The sequence below is a fragment of the Neodiprion virginianus genome, chromosome 4 (genome assembly GCF_021901495.1).
Source record: "Neodiprion virginianus isolate iyNeoVirg1 chromosome 4, iyNeoVirg1.1, whole genome shotgun sequence".
Classification (NCBI taxonomy): domain Eukaryota; kingdom Metazoa; phylum Arthropoda; class Insecta; order Hymenoptera; family Diprionidae; genus Neodiprion; species Neodiprion virginianus.
The window spans coordinates 5,016,747-5,035,849 of NC_060880.1; the positions used below are offsets into that span (position 1 = coordinate 5,016,747).

The 19,103-nt window shown below is 36.7% G+C and overlaps 1 protein-coding gene across 4 annotated transcripts in view; it reads right to left on the reverse strand.

Moving 5' to 3' along the window:
• LOC124302157 (putative polypeptide N-acetylgalactosaminyltransferase 9) overlaps nt 1–19,103 on the reverse strand; it is a 196,301-nt gene that overhangs the window by 100,974 nt on the left and 76,224 nt on the right. For 3 of the 4 annotated variants that reach the window (XM_046758001.1, XM_046757998.1, XM_046757999.1), the window contains one exon: nt 1,877–1,954. The gene's annotated coding sequence lies outside the window, so the exon portion shown is untranslated. Of the gene's footprint in view, nt 1–1,876; nt 1,955–10,940; nt 10,952–19,103 lie in introns of those variants that run through there. The other variant, XM_046758000.1, reaches the window with a different exon arrangement.

A 19,103-nucleotide genomic window follows, 5' to 3' on the forward strand; every position in this document is an offset into this window, starting at 1 on the left:
TCGTCTTTCGGTAGAAACTTTTTTTCAATCTGATCAAACGTTTTAGGGATTTTGCCATGGCGGTAAATCGCAAATTATTTTTTTTCTGAAACACCCTAGTGTATGTGTGCATGTGAAGTGTCATGAAAATAGAATTCTCGTTGTTACCGCATTGCACGGAAGCCATGTGTTTGTAGCGACGCGACATCGCTACGATAATATCTAAACGAGATTTACTGCACCCGGTATCACCCGACAGATATCGATATTGAGAGGAAATCCGAAATCCGGCATTCGGCAATACTGACCTGCATAGACAAAATATAATATACGCGCATATGCAGACTGGCCGTTTATACATACCTGTATAAACACTGTACGTGAATATTTATGTACGAATTTTCTTTTTTTTTTTTGCAAGCCGTCCACTCTGTTTTCAACGAATATCGTGTAGTTATAATCAATCAACGATGATCGCAACGCTTCGACGCTTGGGTGATAAAGAAAAGACTAAAAAAACAAAGGATCGCATGCGGGTTTGGTTGTTCGTTTTCTCCCTTTCAAACGTTAATGTGCTCTTGATTTTCAAAATTTTACCGTCACTATTAGACACACACAGCTGGCACTGGACACAGATTCCCTTACCGACATCGTTACCGGCACTTAGCCAAGTGGGGGATATCCCCACCGTCAGGGTATTCTAGAAAGTGGTTTGCGTCTTGGCTAAGTGCCGGTAACAATGTCGGTAAGGGAATCTGTGCGCGTCTACTTCGCGTGTGTCGGTTTATCCGACACTCACAACAGTACTACCACACGCTGCCATGCGCCGTTAAAGCATCTGGCTTGCAGAGCTGTACCTATCACGCCGGATTACTACTATGAGATTCTGTATCAGGATTTAGGGATTTTTCAGCGTGCGGAGAGAGAGAGAAAGAGGGAAAAAGAGTGGCCGAGAGTACAGGATATAAATAAGGTACCTTAGTGTACATATATAATAATATATATATATATATATATATATATATATGTATATATATATTTACAAGGTGTGGGAGATAGTAGGAGCAGCCACGATAGCTGGGAGCCTTGGCTCCGTACCACCTTCATATTACCCATAATTCTTCTCTTTTTCTCTCCGAGAGTCAATTCGCTCGTTGAAATTGGCTCGAGGCTATCTTTCGGCAAAGACGACGACGCCGAACCTCAGCAGCTTTGCCCCCTTCGCCTATAGATTCTCTTTTTCTTTTTCTTATACTTTTGCGACCTTTGACCCGGTAAGGGCCGATATCACCTTCGCTTCTTCGCGACGGTCACTCGATATAAATACCGGATAAAAATAACTAAACTACAACGACGATAGTTTATAAAATTCGCAGGAAAAATTGTCTTCGCGTTTGTAATTTGAAAATACAAAACTTGCGAGTGAAGATTTGGAACCTGGCGTATATTTGTGACAGGAAATGGGTTGGAAACGTCGTCTCAGTTGTGTTAAATGAGAAGCCTTGAAATGGTGGGATTTACATTTCGAGTACACATCAGAAAAACCAGAAAGCGGTATGAAAAAATTCGAAACCAGACAAATGAAAGTCAGAATAGCAGGTATTTCGAATTCTTCAATTCCATAAATACTCGTAACTTTACTTCATTTTTCTACGAGACTAAAATTGGTGACGTTATCGTAATGATTGACGTTTTTGAAAAATCCTATTTCACAATTTTTTAAATTTCCGAAATCCAGTAAGCGACAACAAAGCAAAACATACCGACATTTTTAAAAACTTGATCACTTCAAAGTCAATATAAAATTGTGAACTAAGAATTTTATGCTCCGAACGTTACTAACAACCGGTTAAATTGCTAACTTCAATGCAACATTTTTCTTTCATTTTCCGCTTACCTGTTATATCAGCGATTTCTCTTATTTCCGTATGCAGAGCAAAGTTCCCTCGCCGCACCGAATCAAATCAACGTCAATCTGTAACAGAGAAATGAAAAGGTTACCGATTAAAGAACAAGAAACTGCACCGCTTAAAGTCAAAGAGTGAGTAGGAGCAGAACTGATGATGCAGCTTGAGAATGTAAACGGAAAAACATACGTTGGAATAACTGCAGCGACAAAGTTTTCCCAGGCATTTTCTTCTTTTTTTATTTCCGCCCCCACCCACCTTCAACTTTTGCTCTACAATTTTTACGACTGGATTCTACGTCCGGATTGATCTTTCTGTAGAGGGTAATCCTACTTTCGAACTTGATATATACATATACATATATACATGTATGTATGTATGCATGTATGGATGGATATATGTATACATATGTATAGATGTAAGAGGGAAAAATTTTTCTTCCACACTTTTTTCCCGTCTCTTTTCTTCTTCAACTGTTTCTTCTTCTTCTTCTATCCAGATCTTTTCTTTTTTCCTGCTGCTTTTCAATTTCGTTGCAGATTAAGCGTAGAATATGAATAACTGCTGAAGTATGCTGCAGTTGCAGATGGGAACGAGAGAGGAATTTACATTCCCATCGGGAAAACCGGTTGCCTTGGCATTTTCAAGGGTATAAATTATATCCCATCGGTCGAAAGCGGATGTAGAAATGAAAAGAAAAATAAAATGAAAACTATTTTACAAGTCAAATTCGCGTATAATAGACATAGTCTAGAAGTGAATCAAGCATCTAAGGATTATCAAGAAATTGATAGTACACAGTCGAGAATAAGTTGATGTGGAATAATAGAAGGATAAAAAATTGTCAAGAATTTATTGAACAATTAAATAATGATGCAAAGTGTGCTACTGAAGTGAATTTATTTGTCATATAGTTACCGGAAAAATTCGAATCAAATAGATATTGTTTATGCAACAACGGTTTAAATATTATTGAAGTTATAAGAAACTCTGGCACGGATAAATATTTAATATTATTACAATTGTTAATACTACATTTTTTCTAGTTATTCCAACATCAAATCTGCTTCTTTACTATACTGTATTTTTTTAATTACTCGACTTCCTCATAACATGAATTTATTCTTACACCAGCATCAAATTACACCCCACAGTGATAAGAAGACATAGTACAAGTGACCACAAACAAAAATCATGACAACAGTATTATTGTAGATTTTTGTTTATAACAAATTTTTCTCCTATGACGTACGTGGATGTATATATAGAAAAAAAAAGAAACAAATTGGTGAAACAATATTCTCGCGATACTTTTCATCATCCTGAGAAGGAAAGTGTTTGTCGGTCATTAAAATTTTTTTTTTTTGCCCTTGATTTTCGATAAACTAGTCAAAAGTCACGATGATCGTCGCAAAGCACTACTTGTGGAACTTTTTCAACAAATATAGCGCTAACTCATTCTACAATAAATTTTAATATTATTGTCGGTTAAAGTGAAAACATTGTACGACAACTTTGCATTATTTAATTGATAAAATGCATTATAAGCTACAGAGAGCAAAAAAAAAAAAAAAAGAAATTGTTTAAAATAGCAATTTTTTCACGCCGCCAACTACCACCGATCCCTTTTAACCGCCGCAACCGGAAATACCTCTCGCTGCGATAATGAGCATAAACAACAAAACGCGAATCGTAACGTTGCAACGTCAACCGGGCTTTGAAACACCCCCCTGAAAAGGATATAGTTAGTAGTTAGTAGTTAGTAGTTACACGTTCATCCCCGCGTTGTTCTCTCTGCTCTCTCTCTCTCTCTCTCTCTCTCTCGAGGAGTTTCTACTACACCTCCGGCACAAGAACTCCTCGTCTCCTCGTGTCAGGTGACAATTTATTGTGTTTCGTTCAACTATAACCGAGACGACGACGACGACGACGACGACGACGACGACGAAGCAGACGACGAGGACGAAGACGACTTATATACGCGAATATCGCGCAGGTCGAGAAGATATGAGAAACTTAGTTGCGGAAAGTTAAGGAAGCGGCGTGAGAAGCGAGCCTTTCATCCCTCGCCCTTATAGACGTCGAGCAAAAGCTGCGCCAACTCGAAACTCTCCCTCCCACCCTTCCTCACCCTTGAACATAGGCTGACATGGATTTCTATAGCGTATTTAACGTTTCGTATAGTTAGAAAAGCGATTCGCACGTGCCTCGGCAATCGCCTCCCCTTCTCTCTCACAATTTTCCACACTGTGTAAGCCAAGCTGCGGCCCCGCGTAAGCTCGACTAGACGCAAAAAGCTCACGATCAGCTTCACACCCGCATCTCTTTCTCACCGCAATTCAATCAGGCCGAAATGTCTTCGTTGCTCTTTTAACATCTCGACTAATTTGTTGCTCGAGAATTCTTTCTTTGCTTTTCTATACATCGCGAAGATTAGGAATATTAGCGAGACGAAATTCAATGTTTTTTTGTTTTTCAACAATTTTATCGTACATATGCAAAGAAATTATCGTAGCACGTTCAGGATTTAACAAATTATTTACACAATTGTGATCTGCGGAGTTTTATGTGATAATATGAAAACAGATATATTTTTTCTTTTCGATTCCACACACCGGAATTGCGAAATGTGTAATTTGACAACGTTGCAGCGATATTAATTATCATCGACAATAACGCGAAGTCTGTTCCAGTTACTTTATGGAAAAATGGTTTTCGGAATAAAACGAGCAACCGTAGAATGAAATTGAATCAATTTACAAGAATTTTTCACCTTTCGTTTATAATTATTGCAGCTTGCGTGTACATTAATTTCTTTAATATTCAATGTGAAACTATCTGGTAACGATCAAATTAACAAAAAGTATCGATTTCGAATCACCGGCCTCTCTAATCGTCGATGTGAAGATAAAGAGAAAAAAAAAAAAAAAAAAAATGGTAATCCTTAATCCGCAAAAACAACTTTCATTACTCTCATGTATCATACAATTTTTAGGAAATTTTCACGCATTCCAAACAAAATCTCTTATAAATTATACACATTTCTTTCGTCCATCGATAAAATTTACTTCTCTTTCCGTTTCGAAAGCGTGTATTAGGCGCATTTTTTACGGACGTTTTATTTGTTTATTTATTTTTCTTGTCTGGTGAGATTAGCAAGTTTGTTCAACAGTTCCATTACGATGGCAAACTCGCTGCTCGACGACTCTCGCTAAACTTTGTCTTAAAGTGAAAATAAGTCAAGAAAACAAACAAAAAATAAGAAGATAACAAGAAATAGAAAAATATTAAATTTAACGTAGTTCGGGAATTCACCGTGCGTAATCTCATCTCTATCCTCGTAATCCCCCCCCCCCCCCCCCCCCCCTCGGCCCTTCTTCGTCATCAACTTCTTTTTGTTATTTCCTTTTTTTTTCCGCATCTCACCGTCGCGTGAAAGTCTCAGATTCTTATGCTTAGTGGGTAAGACGATGGTACGCGTGTAAACATGAACCGCAGGTATAACAATATGTAATGTGGGCGTCGCGTGTCCCACGAGTGAAAATCCCGACACCGGTCGGAGTCATTTTAAGCTGACGTACGTACACTACCGACAGTAAAGAGGTCCGGAGCAGCGTTTAAATTACACGTACATTAGAAGATTCTCATGATTGAAAACAATCGCATCGCGAGGATGAATAATGAAACTATATTTTGGTCAATAGTCACGAAAAGAGAGAGAGAGAGGGAGAGAGAGAGTGAGAAATTTATTCAATTACCTATCGCGTAGGCGCCTCTGTAGCAGCATATAATTCATTTTGTCAAACTGGAGGAAACTTTTGCTACGGCAGATATTGCAACAATGACGATTGTATTTCAATCGACCTCGAAATCAATTTTCTAAAGGCGTATGCAATTTCGAGTCGTATGCAAAACAGAAATTGAATAAATAAATAATTTATCGTTGTGCATAATTGTTGAGAGAATGGATGTTCTTATGAAGCACAGCTCGTACTTCTATAATTACTTTTTCTTTTCTTCAACTTTTTTTCTCTGCTGAATGGAACGGAAATATATGTATAAAATCAAGTATCAAACAATAGCCTTTAAGACAGTGTGATGCAAATTTGACATTTCGACCAGTTCTAGTCGTATAAGACGGTTCTTATCTCTGTTCGGTAAAAAAATAAATAAATAAATAAAAGAAAAGAAAAAGCAATTGTACAAAAATATCTATTATACATATATCATGTAAATTTTTCACTTTATGTACGACAGCGGTGAGGAGAAACAAAAAATATATATATATATATATATATATATATGTACTTACATAGTGTAAAGGAATATATTTATATATATATATGTGTGTGTGTGTGTGTACACAAGATGTATGTATAAATCGCAATACAAATAGTGATTTCTCTGACCGAGATATTGAATCGCGTCACCAACTCTCGACGGGTTTGCTTCTCCGGAATGAACATGCCAAGGCAAATATTTGCGATCTTGAGAAAACTCGGTATGAATAAGAGAGAAGGAAAATGAGAAAAATAGAGAATGATGGAAATTGAAAGCTGGAGAAAAATATCGTAGCACAACAACGTTGCGTTGGATTTATGTGTATAATGTCTAGCGCATACACTTTGCACGATGTTCAGTAAAATATACGTATTTTAAACTTGTTTACGATAAACGAAAATCTGATCGTATGTCAGGAATTTGGTCGTGGCAACGAAATTTCAAGATCAACAGACAACGTCCGACACCAAACTTATTTTCACACAACGAAAAAGTTTGATTGATTTGATAGAGCGGGGAAAAGAAAAGTTTTTTAGTAATGTCTGGGAAAATTGGTTCGTCTAGAAAATCAGATCTACACGGTGATACAATTTTGTGGAGATTGAAAAATGATTGCTCAACTGTCGCAACTGCAAAAATTATCGTTAGATTGTAATTTATGATATGTATTATTGTATATTTTTTTCGATAAAGTTTTAATATGTAATAAAATGCCTCTAAAAATAGATTTTTTCAAAAAAAAAATAAAAATTTTCTCGAAACACGTATTTTCTTAGCAGAATAACGTGTCACGATAAGTTTACAACGGTGGGGCTACACGTCAGGAAAGACGAGGAGGAGCCGAGAGACAGAGACGATTATCAAACCGGGCTGTTTCTTAACGCTATTACAGATCCTTAAACGGCAATTTAACGCACACACAAAATTGCAGGAGTCGCATACTTCGAGGTACAAAACACTCTCCGAGTTTCTTCGGGGGGTAGTTCTTGGGGGGCGAAAAATTAATTGAAAACGATTCAACCGGTCCAACAGAATTAATCGAGATGCAAAATCGTCGTCGAGTCGATTTTCACCTCCAAGTTTTCTACGTAAAAGCAGTATATATATAAATGCAAGGAAATGGAATATTTATTCTTGGACGAGAAATTGGTTTTAGATTTCAATGGCCATTAGCGACGGTACGTACTGTACATAGCAATGAATTCTCGTAATTTCGGCAATAGTTATAAGAAAAGAAAGAAAAAGAAACGCTTTTCTCCAATTACACGATCTGAGAAATTTATATTAAAGATTGACTTTGTGTTTTGTTTTTAAAACGTTTGTTTCATTCTTTATTTTATGCCTTGTTTTATAAACCGAGCAAAGAAATCGTCTAGCTCAGGATTTAAGTATCGACGAGTTGGAATCCGAACGATTTTGATAAATCTGTTGAAAATAATGGAAAAAAATCTCACCGAGACGAATGTTTTTCCTCCTTTCTCAGAGTTGCAATCACCTAATTCAAGTGTGTTAAACGGGTAAGTTAATCGAAACGAAATGAAATTTCACTCAGTCACCGCATTGGCAAAGTTGCAAAAATTTATACGATGATACCAGCGTTTGTATATCTACAGCGGCTAATCCATCGCTGTATTATATTTACACGTAAACTTTTGGTAATTTTGGATTTATAGTAAGCTGCAAAGACGTCAATAGTTCTGAAACGTAAAATTTACCGGCATCTCTAAATTCCGTGATTTATGGAATGCATGTTACCGGCATCGGTATCCCCTGCAGCGACCTTCTTTATCGAAAATACCTATAGACGTATAATATACGTGTATATCACAGCCGAAGTAAGAGCGCAGCGTCGCGGTCAAACGGCGCTCCGCGTGTTTGGGGTATTGGAAATCCGTTATATGCATTGGAAAATTATTAGCCCGTGAAATATATTCCAAGAGTTTTCCCAGCTCGTGCGAGTCGTATAAAATAGCTGGGTATTTTTGCAGCGTTTTGAGAAACGTTGCGAAAACCGGTGGCTGTAGCTACTGTAAAGAATAAGAGCCTCGGGAACCGGAAGAAAACTTGTAAAGACGTGAAAAAAAGCGACAAAATGTCAACACAAATTTATGGTAAATTAAGCTTTGGTATCGGTAAATCTATTAGCCAATTGATTTATCGGTTTGATTGAAAACCGTAGGCGACAAACGGCTTTGGACACAATTTGTGCAATTTTCATGAACAATGTGGAGTTTGCATTAATCGCGAATAAATTCCCTTCTACTTTCCATTCACAGTGGTGATTATTATTAGCAATTAAAAAATTACCTCATCGGTGTTCAAAAATTCATTTCAGGCCAAGTTTTGTAAGTAATTAACATTTGCGAAAGAAGTTAGCCGTTGTATGTTAAACTTGAGCTAGCAGTACGATTTCATCAACGTAAACCAGAAGACAGAAAGAATCATATTTTGAGTTTACTTTACTCAAATTAGCGCTTTTTAATTGTTTCTTTCTTTTCTTTTTCGTTTTTTCCATTCACCCTGAAGAGAATTTTACAGCATTCATTAATTCATTCGTTCATTCATTCAGTGGCCCGAATGACACGTACGAAGATATTTACCCGTCGACCAAAGTAATTGATCCCGTTCTTCTTTGCCTCTTCTTAATTTTCTTTTCCAAACTTTACAATATTCAGATTTGATAGCCAAAGTTAGATTCCGAATCAACCAATCGATCCGAGCTAAGGATGTTAATTCCAACTGTACCGTCCGTCCAGTGTAAAGAAAAATTAGCACAGCAGAGGTTTGAAAAGTTGAACTCGCGTTAACTCCGATGAATTTTAATTAGAGAATCTCTTCTCAATTATATTATGCGTAATCATAAATAATTGCGAGTAGGTCTCGCTGTCCGAAGGTTCCGTACAAAATTGATTTTTTTTTTTTTTTGCGTGTCACAACTACAAGTCAACTATTTTCGAACTTTTCTCTTTGCTTCTGCTGCGAGACCTTGATTCTCTAAAAATTTCATGATTCCAGGCCAACGGGAAGTATACCTAACCCATAGGTTTTGATGCGCGAGTTTGCGAGTATAAAAATATGTGACATAAATGGTCATATCTTTTTATTGCGATGACTTAGAAGCTTGAATTTTTTATACCTCTGAGGGACCGTGGACCTAAGTTTTCGATATTGATTACCACTTTACAGCTCTACCCGTTCCCGAGAAAAATTCTATTCAACAAACGAACGGACGAACAACGAATTTATCCAATAAAAGTTCCCTTTTTCCAACAAAAAATAAAAAATAAAAATTTATCCAAAATTAAATTTTTCACACTCTTATTGTTAGTGGAGAAGAGATTCTTTCAAATGTCTTCTTGAGCTTTTTGTTCAACCCATCTTTTTGTACCAGATTATTAGTTAGGTGTACACGACTCGTTAACATCTTTAAGTCAATGAAAAGAAAATCACCGTTGCAGTCGGGTCATCCATAGCTGGCGTTCGGAACTTCCACGCATTGTCGCTTAGTTGGTCTTTAGAGAGTTGTCGAAAAAAAAAACAAAACTCTCGTCGATTATTTGGAGAGGAAAAAGCTGGTACAAAAGTTTCATGAATTTCAAGAACTTTGTCAGCGAGTAATAATCCGATTCAAAACTCATCGTGCCCCAAATTTGAGAAAAATTGGAAAAAATACGCGCAGTGTATTTTTGGAAGTTTCATAACTTGAAAACACAGGTTTGGCTGCATTTTTCTATCGAAATTAACGCAATGATTTTACGACACTCGTTAGCCTCGCTTACATGATATAACCGATAATTTCATCCCCATCTCATCGGTCGAATCGATAGTTTCTACGTAAAAATAAAAAAAATAAAAATAAAAAAATAAATTTCTGCTCCTCGATTAAATACGTTTACCGCCGTGCTTGGATTGAATTTTTCTTTCCAAGAGCAGAGGTATAATAATAATTTCACGGGTGATGAACTCATCCTTATTAAGGATGTATTAGCTGTACATTATCAACCAAAAGTCAACCCCGTCGAGAATATTGAATACTTCATGATACGGTAAAATCCGGATAAAATCAACCGTAACAAATGCGATAGCAAAATCAAACTTGAATAATAATAATACCCAAAAGTTATCGATTAAATTGTTTGAAAAAAACATTGTTTAACAAAATTTCAGGGAATTTTACTTTTTCCATGTGAAATGAATCCGAGTTGAAGAATTGATTTTTCTGAATACACATAAGCTTTTAAAGAATTTTATCATTATTTTGAAATTTTCATTTTTGACAAAGATTGTGAAAATTTGTAAAATGGAGAAAAAATCGTGACATTTGGCTACGTTTTTGTAAAAATGATACACTACAATGAAGAAGCTTTCGTGGCAGCGAACGAATAGTTTAGTACATACAGCGTTTGCAAAATTTTCGAAAACAAAAGAAAATAATGACAAAATGTTTTTCTAAATTCGCGTATATTCAGAAAAATCAACGAATTCATTTCACATGACAAGAAAAGTAAACATTCCCTGAAAATATGATGGACAATTTTTTACTTAAACAATTTATCGATAACTTTTGTTCATTGTTATTATTATTGTTATTATTGTTGTTATTATTATTATTCAAATTTAATTTACTCATCGTCTTTATCGTAGTTGATTTCTTCTTCCCGATCTTCATCCTATCACAAAGTATTCAGTATCGTCGAGGATACTAAATTTTGGTGGAGAATTTACAACCGATACATCCTTAAGTAGCCTGCTCTTGGATATCAGGATATAAACTTTTCGCTAGGCGCGTAAATGCGATAAGGAAGTGATCGGTGTGGCAAAGAGGCCGCGTCGGCCAACTTTCGAAGTCCCAAGTCATCCAAAGTGGCAGGATTTTGATGGATGGACGGTGTTGCACACGAAATGTTTGCGGAGGATCGGGGGAGGAATCATCGTTGCCGGTGATAACGTGTTCACGCTGTTTCGGACAACATCCGGTTGAGTAGAGGCTCATGAAAATAAGGGCGGAGGGTTCGTTAGCCGAATATCGATGAGGGTAAACGGAATCGTGCGATTTCCTCCTCCCTCATTCGGTGGCGAGGAAACGCGTATTCGAATGATATTTACGAGTAAGAATCACCTCTTGAGTTCAACCCCTTCCACCCCCCCCCCCTCCCCCCTAAAGAAAAAAAAATGAGGGTCGTAACCTGTTATTAATAAATAGTGTCGAACATAGATTATATCAAAAAACGTTACGTCAATAACGAGAAATCGTGAATGAAAAAATCTATTTTTGGAAATAAGCTTTAGCGGCAGTTTCCACCCCTTAAACGAAATACTAGCGGATTCAAATAATACTTATCTCTGATGTTTTTCATGAAAAAAAAAAAAAAAAAAAAACTTGTCGCACGGCATGGAAAAAGGTGTTCAATTTTTTTTTTTTTTTTATTCTTAATTCCTTTTCTTCTAAACAACTCGAAGGTTCGTCAAGGCATGAGTTTCTTGCCCGGACTGTACCCGGGTTAGTTAGCTCGGGAATCTCTTTCGCTAGCCGAGAGAAAAGTGCGACTTGCAATTTGAGCGCGCGGCGTGTCGATTTTATGACTCGAGGTACGCGTGTTTGTACCATAAATGAATATAGATATATATATATACATATACTTTTGAGCCGATAACTTGTCGTGTTAAGTTGATGCTGTTATAGATACATAATGCCGACGACATTTAACGAGTAAAAATTAGACGGCAAATATTTACACGGAGAGAAAAAGTATTCGGTAAAATCCAAAGTGAAAACATTTTTATCCTCATAGTATGTCGGAAATGTTACGATTTCTTTTTACTTAACATCACCTTTTGCGATACAAGAAAAGTATTGGTCTTGATCGAAAATCATTTTTACTAATTCAAACGAATCTTAACGTTTTTTGAACTTCTAGAATCCGAAGAACAGCTTTTTAGAAAAAAAAAAAACGTCAGTCAGTCTGTCCGAAAAACTCACAGGATGATATTGGGAAACGGCTGAGTGAAGAAATCTAAAACTTACAGGATTTTAAAACGAAATGACGGGCATAAAAAATTGCCATGTCCCGTTTAATTTCAATTTCCGGTTCTGCTGGAAAAAATTCGATTTTCAATGTTTTACCGACAAACATTACTTTATCTAAAAAAAATGATTAAATTTTTCTCAGTTTATATATTTACTTGAAAAAATTAGTTTGTAATTTTTTTTTTTTTTCGAAATATTTTTATTCGACTGCCACACTCTATCGGTTACAAATTTTTCACCCTTTCGTTTTGTTTTCTAGGTGCGGAATTTTTCCGCCCAGATTGACAGACTTTTCCGTCATCATGGCGATGAAGAATATCGCGAAAAAACTATTTTCTTCGGCTAGTTTTCTTTTCTTCCATTGAAAATTTGTAAAATTTCACTTAAGTAGATTCATTCAATATCTCACTAGGTTAATTATTTTACTATATATTATCGAATTCGCTGTTCAATTCGTGAATGAAAACCAGTTTTGTCCGTGTCGTAACTAAACCAAACAAAAATACAAAAGAAAAAAAGATAAAATTGTAAAAATAACATCAAATTTCATCAACCAGAGAACCGATTGCGATTATAAAAAACATACAACGCGTTTCACACGTTACGAAGACCGTAATACCAAGCTGCGAGTTGAACAGAGACGTGATATTTATGGGAAGGGGGGGGGGATGAAGAAGATAAAAAAAAAGGAATGCCAGGTAAAATCCTTAAAGACCATCCGAATCACACCGATGCGGTCGGAAATGAGGTTTTTACGAAGGTGGATATGAAAGGTCGCGGCAAGGTCAACTTGTATTAGCGAAATGAAATTACCGATTCGCGTCTTTCGTCGCGCGGCTCGGAATTCGACCTACATATTATTTTATACCCCACGAAATTTTTCAGCCCCAAATAAATCGACGTTAAGGTCTTGTTTAATTAAAAAAGTAGAGTAAAAAACCTCACAAACTGATTTTGCGTCGCAATGACCAAAAAAGGATCGACAATGGCGCAAAATGTTTACGCCCACCTCGTTTTTCCTAATTCCAACGATATTGAAACATTTTTTTTAACGATAATTGTTTTACTCAATTTTTCTAGTTACTGTAACAAATGAAATTCTTCTCAGTTGACTGATTTGGCTTCGAAATTACCGTAAAATCTAATATCAACATTTATAATCGCTAAAAATAGTTACCAGTGCTGCGTATACACGCGATTCCGCAACAATATTCCCGACGTTAATTTAACCTTACCGATTTTACAATAAATTTTCCAGTTACCGCAACAAATGAAGTTATTTCACAGTACGATAAATCACTGGACGTAGTTTACGGCGCGATACGAAGTACATTATACGCATAACGGTGGCACAATTATCACTATTGGTATAATATCCCGACGTTTCGCTGACCGCAGACGGAGGTAAAAATCTTATCTTTCCGCAGCGCGGCGAGAACGTTAAATGCCCTTGAAAGCGTAACTTCAGCGAACAATAATTCTCGACTGCATATTACCGCTGCACCGTGGACAAAAGTTACGAATTGCATACACGGAGAGGAAAAAAATGAGCAACAAGGTGAAAAACATCGGGATTCTTTTATAAAAAATAACAACGTAAACTTGTATACTTTTTATTACAAATGTAGAAAATCTTACTTCGCGCACAATGGTTTTCACTGTTTCTAGAATAAACAAGTACCTACTGAATTTCACGAAATAGGTATATTTCAATACCGTGAACGTATAATTTTTGGGAAAATTTCTCATGGTCGAAAGCTCGGCAAGGTTCCGGTTTTTTTTTTTTTTTTTGGAATTAAGAAGGGTGAAAGCGAGCGGCGAATTTGGCTAATTACGTTTTAAGGACCGGCGGTTACCGCAAAACTCTTCCTCGCGGATAAAGTTTGAATCGTAACACTGATCCTTTCCTGGGAAGCGAGGAGCTTTTCAACTGGCAATTTATGCCGTGTCGGTTCGCGGCTTTTGTACGAAGCGGAAGCTTTGCCGAGTTTCATCGTGTTAACCGAACACTCGGTGATGCCTGACGGACAAATTCGCTGGCCTACGAATTCCGAGCACTTCGGTTTAAGCCTCGGATTACAATCCTTGAAAAAGCTTCAAGGACGAGCGATTCGATACTGTGAAAATCGAGACCAGACCGGCGAGCATTCGCGTATGAAACGCAAGCTGAATTTTGGCTATCGAATTGCCGGATCGCGGAAAGGTTGGATGGAAACGAGATCGAATTATTTACGCATTCGTAACGTGAGATTTTGTTCGACCGTAATTGCGAAAATCAGGTTAACAAGGATGCTTCGGTATTTGTTAAATAATTACAACTATATTGCTGAACTAGGGAGAGACATGTTTTCGAAAATATGAAAATTTATAGGAAATCCTGGAATAATCGATGATATAATTATTGAAAATTTAGTAAATTAATTTCGTTTCGCTCTACGATTACTAGGTTTATTGAGAAAACTGTTTTCTGTAGATTCGCTGTGACAAGCATTTTTAAAAAGCAACATTTTTTCATCACGTTGGCATCGTGGAATATTAAATTCTCACAACATTTTACCGATATTAATTATGACCAACTATTCAGAAAAAAAAAAGAAATTCCGTTTCAGCTACTTTGTAGAAACGCAGTTTTCTCAGAGTGAAATCGAACACATCAACCGCATTTCAACTTTCAAGCCTTCGTTTCTAATTACATCATTCACCATTTTTGTATTTTTCAAATAAATCTCCACAAGTCGCGAGTATGATAATTTGATAAACACTTAATGTGCAATTATCTCGTAGTGAACTGAGAAAAATTTCATTTGCTACAGTAAGTAGAAAAATTGAGTGAACCAGGTATCGTTAAAAAACACTGTTTGAATATTGTTGGAATTACGGAAAACGACGTACACAAAACCATTTTGCGCTATCGTCGATCCTTTTTTGGTTACTGCGACGCAAAATCAGTTTGTGAGGTTTACTCCACTTTTTTTAGTTAAACAAGGCTTTAACGTCAATTTATCGTTGCACGAGCATTAAATTTTTGCAACAGTTGCAAGAAAATATAACAACAGCGATCGTAATGAGAAAGAATAGTAACGGATACTAGACTTTCCGGTAACGGCTAGGAAACTAGTATTCATTTTATACCTAGAAATATATTCTTCGATTGTGGTAAAAAATGAAAATATAGTTAAGGACTGAGCGGTAAACGGAACTAAAAATTTCTCTCAGTGTGAGATTAATAAGAACGATAGATTTTTGGCCGAACAACGTCCAGCTTATTGTTAATCGACACGGTATTCGTTATCTGCTAACCGTAAAATGCTAAGAGTGTCATGTCAGTGCGCAAATGAATATATAAATGAAAATGGAAATGTCCACTCGCAGTTGCGACAAGTTTGAAAAGCTGAAATTCCTGTCAATTAGATTAAAACTTAATGAAAACAGTTCCACGCGAGTTTGAAAATTTCGATGCGAAAACTTTGGCAGGTATCAATCCTCGAGACAATTCCGCGGAGAAGAGTAGTGAAAACCAATCAGCGATTGTCTCCGATATCGAACAAAAATTCCGACCGAGTGACAATACGATTAGAATCGAAGAAGAATCGGGAAAGTTCAAGTCAAAGTAAAGTTCGCACCCAACGTTAGATGCGTAGAGAAAAGCAACCCTACAATGTCCGAATAATAGAGCTAGACTTTCGGTTCCGGACCTAAAGCTGCGGAGAATGTTTGAAGAATTTTAATATCTCAAATGATCGGGTGAAGTTTCTGTCGAAATTCAAACCCGTCCGAAGTCCTAAACAGCAATTTCGACATCTTTAGTTTCGGTCCGTCTTCGGAAAGTTCGAGCGTCGCTCGGTAGAAGTGAGGGACCTTGATACGCCGTGTGAAAGTAACCCAAGCAAAAGTAACCCAAAGTAAAATAATCCAAGACAAAGATGAATGAAAACAAAAATAACCCCCCGAAAACAAAAAGAAAACACCGGGCAAAAATAACCCAAACCAGAATAATCTGTGACAAAAATAATCCAACGTAACAATAAGCAAAATAAAAATGACCCAAGACAAAAATGACTCAAGATGAAAATGACTAAAAAAAAAGAACAAAAAAAAATTAACCAAACTAAAATAACTCAAGACAAAAATAACCAAAACTAAAATAACTCAAGACAAAAATAACCCAAGACAACAATAACCAAAACAAAAATAACCCGTGACAAAAGTTGGTCAAACATTAAATTACCGTAAATTAAATTTTATGAAATCAAATATCCAACATGATACTTTTATTTTGGGTTATGCTCGTGTGGGTTGTTATTGTTTATACACATCTTAATATATATAAATCTCGTGTCACGATGTTTGTCCTCAATGGACTCCTAAACCACTTAACCGATTATAATAAAATACGCACACCATGTGCAGTTCGATCCAACTTGAGAGATAGGATAGTTTAAATCTCAAATTATAGTCGCAATTGTAATATATTGCTAATTATTTGTCTGTTATTATTTGACAGTCACAATTATCTGTTAACTCCGAATGATTCTAACAGATGTCGATACCTTTCGACTGGGTTGAGTAAGTAATCAATAGATGGCGCTGCTATGGTAAATCTACGAACGTGTCATATAAGCTACACTAGCAACCCATCCCGGCTTCGCACGGGCATATAATAATATAATAAAAGAAAATACACAATGTTTACAGTGAGTTTCTGGAAAAATAACATTTATATTATTACTTAATATTATTATATGCCCGTGCGAAGCCGGGATGGGCTGCTAGTATATTATGTATTTTTTTTTTGGGTTACTATATTTTGGGAATTTAGTCCTAGTGCCTTGATTCAGCCTCGCGAATTTTCCGTTAATCAATCCAACGTTGCTGATCTCTGTCTTTTCCTTATCGCGATCACCGGGCGAATCGCATGTGATGGAAAACTAAGAAGATGTCAAAAATTTCGGAAAGGGGGGGGGGGGGGGGAAGAGCGGGCACCGATATGAGTGGCAGAAAAATCAGTTGCCAGCGATTGGGGGAAACAGCATCTGTGCTTTAGTGTTCCAGCCCCTTTTGGCACATGGCGCTTCGTCGCTTCGTAGCTTTCGCTCTTTCGGCGCTTCGTCGGGCGCGAAGGAAAACGGTACCGTATCCGGGGTGTGAATGAAACAGAGATATTGGCCGAGAGGAATAAAAAGAAAAACTGGCAGGAATGGCGAAGGGTCTGAATTCCTGGTCTTCGTTTCACCCAGCGCCGAAATCCTTATTTTATATGAATTTTTCCGACTTCGGTAGCTGATCGATCCAGTTTTTTTTTCCCGTCCAACTTCTTTGCACTTTCAACCCCTTTTCCTCCTCATTGCATGTTTTACCCTCCGATTTTTCTTCCTCTCTCACTTTCCCGAGCATATTATTACCCGTAACAGACTTTCCCAGTCAGGAAATTATCGCTCCACGTTATGGGGTCATGGTCTGCAGTGAAACGGGGGCTTAATGAATTCGAACCTGAGCTTTCTACACACGCGTTTGAAAAAGAGGATTTCTACCAAATAGACGACGTGCGAAGTAGATTAAAAAATATTGTCCTCAAGACTAACCATTCGTCTGTAAAAATTTGAGCGGGTTCGATCCTCTCATTTTCACACCGGAATCGTTTTGCAAGAAGAGAATATCTAGTTTCTCTTTAACCATGAATTAAAATTGTGCTTTTCGTTCGTCAGAGAACTTGGGTGAGAAGAATGAAAAGAATGAAAAGAAAGAAAATCAAAAAGTAAACAGGAGTAAAAGAAGAATAAAATGATCGATGTGGAATGCGGGTCTTCGTTCCGTCCCGGCATAGCCTTACTTAACTTCTTTGTACCGGTAACTCGATTCGACTTCTGACTCTACTCAATTTCAAAGTAAATTGGATTTAACGTGTTTTTCTTTTCTCGGTGTCAAGCTGATTACGCGCCGCTCCCGCTTTTGCCGTCCCAATGGAGCCACCCTTCTTCACCTTCAATCTCATCCCTCTACCATCTTCTGTGATAATCTCCCTCCCTAAAGCAACTAACATCCCAACGCAGAAAGCTAACGGTTGTAAAAATTATCCCGTGTTTCTTTTTTCAATTTTTCACGTATTCCGATTATATTTCATTCGATGTACGCTGTTTTTTTCCTTCTTTTTAAGTCGAATTTCTTTCTTACAAACAACAGAACCACACATATTAGGGTGGATAATTTTTTAACTCTGTTTATTTTTTTTTCTCCTTTTTCAAGGTGTTAGTGGAAAAATCTGTGTGTAGACATAAAAATAGATAAAACAACATCACAATAATTGGTAGCGAACTCTGAATATTTTCCTACCTTCTCCAGGTTTTACGAAGGTTATTATTAATTTTTTTTTTTATTTTCAATATTAGCGACAAATCTTTCGAATGGGACCTTAAAAAAAAAAAAAGTTCAAAAATTAGCCACCCTAATTTGTACATATACCCATATGTGTTACGTATATACGTATATGTGTGTGTAAAGAAGCCGAATAGGCTCATTGACTAAAGCCACAGATGTTTGCACAAAGAGCAGCGAAGCAATTACGAGCTTGTCCTGCTGAATACTGATTGTGAAATGAACAAATCTCCGAATGAGCTTGGTTAATAATCCCTCGGAGGATTGAATCGGGGTCGAGAAAATATTGCGCAAGCTTTAAAATCAATTCGTCAATAGAAATATTTATCGAGAATCCCTCTCGCGGCTGAAAATTAGTCGTGTCAAATGTGATTTGAAAAAAAAGACTCAAAAATAGGGAAGTTGATTAAAGACAGGTTATTTATTGATTTAATTTTAGAAACATGGCATTATTTTATCATTTCTCTTTTTTTTTTTTTTTCTTTTCTTCATTATTCCGTAACCTCATTCGTTACCAAATTTTTATCGATCAAACG